General features: G+C 27.9%; 1 long non-coding RNA gene and 1 pseudogene across 1 annotated transcript; one reads left to right on the forward strand and one right to left on the reverse strand.

Moving 5' to 3' along the window:
* Positions 1-3879: 3879 nt before the first annotated feature.
* Positions 3880-3998, reverse strand: LOC112098684 (annotated as a pseudogene).
* Positions 3999-4720: 722 nt separating this feature from the next.
* On the forward strand, positions 4721-5379 carry LOC112098470. Its single transcript, XR_002905566.1, has 2 exons — positions 4721-4894; positions 5013-5379. It is a non-coding gene; the product is annotated as an uncharacterized LOC112098470 (long non-coding RNA).
* Positions 5380-5667: the final 288 nt, after the last annotated feature.

The following is a 5667-nucleotide window of genomic DNA, read 5'->3' on the forward strand; positions in this document are numbered from 1 at the left end:
TCCTCAAAGCATGCACTGAAGAAGGGAGGCTCATACTCCACTGGCTGCAAGCCTGCAACAATTAAGCTCAGGGATTATTAAAAAAAACCACAATTAATTAATTCCAAATACAAATGTAGAAACTTAATTAAGACATCAGATATCAGTTCTACAAGATCATCATAGTAGAGCAGCTTCACTAATACATTACGCTGTAACAAATTAGGAATAATAGATATCTCATTAGTTGATAATAATGTGCCATAAATAATATTCAATCATGTGAAAATACTTGAAAAATTAATCTTCAAAGTGCAAACTGAGACTATAGCGAGTATCACTACAGGCATTTCCAAACCCTTATTATATCTCGGACGCTTTTGCAATTTACTAAACAATTTAACAGGTGAGGTGCTGAATGTATAGTGCAGATGTGACAAGTTAAATAAATACAGTCTACACAAAAGTAGAAAGATAAATGAAATTTAATTATTGATGTTGATTAAATTAAATGAAACTGCATATAAAGGAAGACATGTTCCAATGTCTTTATAATCCTCTCAATAAATATCTCAAGAGTAAGAACATAAAAAAAAAGAAAAGAGAAAATAGAAATGAAAATAAAGCCTTAATTACAGGAATATTCTTCAATCAAAGGCCCTTCATTTTCATAAAGAATTTTCCACACTGAAAAAACGAACAACATTGCATGCCTAACGAAAAATTAAATAAAAATTGTTTCTAATTTCGAATAGCGAGCCCAAATTTTCTATTTCCAGAAGAAATCTTATGCTGTTTAAAAGTTTCATATTAGGAATCATTTACTGCTAGTGTCAGTGAAGTCTCCTCAGTGATCTGCGGTTTCTTCACTCGTGATCTACCAGACTTGAAACGATAATCATATAATGAGATAAGTATTAACTGTTAATTGAACTGTAGAATCTAAAAAATGAGTAAACGAATTACAAATTAATTATGACGAGTTTGTGTATCCCTTGGATTAAAATACCAAGATTTATTAGGTCTATATAATTAATTTGATATTTTAATATCTTCAATTTGGTATATCAGAATATTAAGATTTATTGGGTCTTTATCAAGAGCCGTCGCCAATCGATCATTTCATGGGGTTTGATACAGCCACAGAACTAAGATAAAATTTCATTCGCAGACTATTACGGTTCGTTCACCATAAAACAAACGATATTTTGAAAAGAAAATTACGACTCTGGTAGTTAATTTGTCTCGTAATTAATTATTGCGGACAAACCATCACAAAAAATTTTCAATTATTATTTACTTTTCCATTTTCTTTAAGGGTGAGACTATTTACATTTTAAAAATTACTTTGAATATTTTTTATTTTGATAAATTACTTTATTACAAAAATACTTATCATATGAATTACTAATAAAGACTGTATCTTTTATAAACTAATATAATATTATTACTCTGAACACTCATATAGCATAGTCAATATTCAATATATAATTTCTTGCTATAAATTCTAAAAATCTCAACCACAATCTCTTAGAGAATGTTTAATTAAACAAGGGTCAAGTCAATACTTCAAATATATTTAGAACATTTTTTGCTTTTTAATTTTTTTTAAAAGTATGTTTTCGTAGTCTTCTCCTTCTTCTTTTTTTTTGTTGGGGGGGGGTTGGGGTGTGAAAATCAATATTGCACATATTCTTTAATAGACAAAAACTAATAATTAAAATTTATGTTAAAGAATTTGTTTAGAACAAAATTTGATTCTATTGTTGTACATACTAAATTGTTATTAATTCATTTTGTACAAATGCTCGTTTAGTCCCTATATTTTAACTTTAGTGCTTATTTAATACCTATATTTTAAAAAACGCCTCAAGATACCTATACTATTAAATATGTTGTACTCTTTTCCTTACTTTTTCTTAGCTTTTACAATGATACCCAACAATATTTTTTACATTAATTGTTTAATCTATAAAAAAAAGTTAATTAGCAAATTAACTAATAATTAAACATCAATATGAAACAAGCGGTATTTTTTATACTCTTACAAGAATCTTGCTGATCATTATTTATAAATAAAATAATAATAGCCAATTTAAAGTAATGTTTAATATCCTTTCAACAACATTACCAATAATTTTTTGTCAAAAAATTAATTTACTAAATTAATCCTAAATATAAAATAATAGCAACTAATTTTTATTTTACTTTTATGGCTAATTTAATAAATTTATGTTTTTCATTAATATCTTTAAGAATATTGTTGCAAAGATATTATTATAAAAGTGAAGAACAAGCTCAATTAAAATAAATAATGCAAGCCAGTACTAAATACCTATTATAATTTTAGAATAGTTTATTAAAATAAAAATGAAAAATGACATCTACACCTCCAAAATTTGGGAAAATGTCACCAACACGCCCAAGGTTTTCAGAAAGAGGCACCAAGACCCTCTTTTGACCATAATATCCTTTACCTTTATTATCCCAAAAAGATTGTCTTTAATGCTTTACAATAAATAGAAACATAAAATTAAATAAATGTAATAATATATACATTTTAAAATAATATCTAAAAAATATTTTAATATTTTACAAACCATTAGATATATTTTATCATATTAAACTTAATAGTATAATAAATAGAATCATGATATTAAAATAAATGTATTAAAATCTAAATTAGTTTAAATATTATGTAAAATAATAATTTTAACATTGTTAGTATGTGATATTTTTTTATTTGTAAAATGTATTTAACGCAAATATTCATTTAAAAACTCTACAATAAATAAACATATATTATTAAAATAAATATAATAATTTAAGTATTAAAATTTTTAATATTTTAATATTATTAGTCTACCGCATAGATTAGATTATTTATATATATTTTTATTTTTAAAAAAATTTAGCGTCGATTTTTTATTTTTTGAGATAATAGAAACAAATGATATAATGGTAAAAAAAAAAAAAAGTCTTGGTGTCCCTCTTTTAAAATTTAGAGATATTAATAATTATTTTTCTAAACTTTGCATGCGTAAATATCCTTTTTGCAAATGAAAAATTTAGAATGTTCAGTACTAAATATAATTACAAATGCAAAAAATTAATTATGAGGTACAGCATCAGTTTCTCGCAATTAACAAATAAGCACTAGTACTGTCACATCATCGTAGTTGAGGAGTTAAATCATTACTTTGTTTGTCTTCTTGTTGACCATTATTTTTCCTCTTTGGACACCTTTAGCAGATGCAATTGAACCATAGCCATTAATCTTCCAATCAAACTTCAGCTATAGATCTGTTATCCATATGCCATGCATTATTGGTTCCGGCTTTGGCCGTTTGGCTGTATTTCTTTGCTTGTCTTCTTACAATAATTTATTTTGGGGATCACATATGGCACATGCTTTAATTTAACAATAGCAGTTAATCTAACCTATTTATTATACTGTTAATTAAACTTGAGCCATCCGTTATCTATACATGCATTATTTATTATGCTACCTCAGCATCATTTTATCTCCAAGTGCAAATGCTGAAAATTAATTAATACACCTGGTAAGTAAGGCATCAGTTAAATTTGCACCCTACTACCCTGTACTTTTTATCAATCAATACACCTGGTGAGTCCCTAAAATTTGCACCCGAACAACAACAGCTAGCCACAATTAGTCATGAACACCAAAAAGTCCGCGCAGGATGTGTAAAATGGAACATGTCTACGACATCATTTTTATAACTATAAAAGTAATAAAATATTCTCATAAATATATTAACCAATCACGATTATGATTATTAAAAAGTATAATTTCATTAAAGATTCATCGGTCTCACTAAAATATGTAAGAAACGTGTAAAGTAATGCACATAACTTTTTTTTTATTTTTTTAAAGGAGGGGTGCAACACAAGGACTTCTCAAGAGGTCACTTATCTTAGTACTGTTCTCGCTCAAGCATGCTTAACTGCAGAGTTTTGATGGGATCCGGTGCTTTAGTGATGGTATGGTCGCACCCAAGCAATGCACATAACCTTAATTTTTCAAATGTTCTTCATTTTTTTTTTAATCCTTTTGGATATCGTGATATCTTTAATAAGGTGGGAATCAGAGGGGGCCAAGTTCGTTTGGACAGTCTTTCAAAATATACTTTTAACTAGTCAAGAAAAAGATTAGGAGTTGTAATATTAACGAAATTTTAGTATTGATAAATATGTACGACAGATTATTAATACTAAATTGAACTTAAAATGTATTTATTTATTACTTTGATTTTATTATAATTCTATTTATTATAAAACAATAAACTGAAATCAATTTTTGTTCAGAGTCCAACAATAAAATAATCGAAAGGGCCATTTCCGAGACTATTTTTTAAACATTAAGGTCTATGTCCATAATTAAATAAATTATGGAATATAAATATCCTTTTCCTTCATAATTACCGCCAAATTACTCCCAATCTCCACGCGCATTAAATTTGGTTGGTATGCTTTGATTGTCGGTTCGTCTTCATGTTTACAATTATTTACTTTTTGGACCACGTTTGGCACATGCCGAAATTGAATCTTAGCCCTTAATCTTACCGACTAATTGTACGATAAAACTTGAACCGTTGATGCCTTATCTATACTTTGCAACGTCACAATCACCCCCGTTTGGCACATGCCCAAATTGAATCTTAGCCCTTAATCTTACCGACTAATTGTACGATAAAACTTGAGCCGTTGATGCCTTATCTATACTCTGCACGTCACAACTACCCACTTTGGCACCGTAGGCGACTTGATCTCTATATATCATGCCAAATCAGAAGCAAGAACTCGCTCAAGTACTTATTTTTTAATATAGTGCACTCGAAGCTAGCAAATATCTTTTCTGACTTGAAGAATATGAAAACTCTTCCTGGCGCAGGTATTTAGGCCTACTTCAGTTTCTTTTTTGAGAAGGGCCAACTTCTGTTGAATATCATTTATAATTCTTTTTTTAATATATGCATTTATGAATATATTTTTCAATATAAAATTTTTAGGTATGAGCGATCCGTCAGAAGGTTACTTACTCCCCCCTTCCAGTATTGCTGATGATGATGTTGGGAATGACAATCTTGATCTTATTGTTATTCCTCAATATGGGAGAAATCCTGATTATTATGGGTAAGTGTCTGCAATCTGGATGATGATATATATAATTAAATAAAAAGATGGGTACAGTTATTATCTATCAATTATAAGAGTGTCAATTTAGTTCAGTTCACTTACAAAAATCTCTTATACAAGAGATTATCTTTGTTTGCGTTCATGTACTTTGTCTTCTTTAATTAATAAATAAAACTATTGTGTATCAATGTGTTGATTAAATTAGTCCATTAATAGATATAAAATCATTTGAATTTGTCCACATATTAGTTTAGTTAATTGTGCTCTCTTTCTTCTTGAATATTTGTTAAACAAAGTCTACCTATTAGTTAGCTAATAATTGCAGCTCGCTGGGAACCAAGATCTTTATAATTAATTACGAACGTTTATGCTTCTTAAATGGCTTGTGTCATCGTGATAATGCCATTACAACCTGTTATATATATGTATATATATATATATTCAAAAGCATTCCAACTCTATGAACCTTCTATTACACAATTTTCATATGGTATAAACATCTATTTTAATTAGAGTAAAATGTTGCTT

Source organism: Citrus clementina, unplaced genomic scaffold (assembly GCF_000493195.1).
Source record: "Citrus clementina cultivar Clemenules unplaced genomic scaffold, Citrus_clementina_v1.0 scaffold_5, whole genome shotgun sequence".
Taxonomy (NCBI): Eukaryota; Viridiplantae; Streptophyta; class Magnoliopsida; order Sapindales; family Rutaceae; genus Citrus; species Citrus x clementina.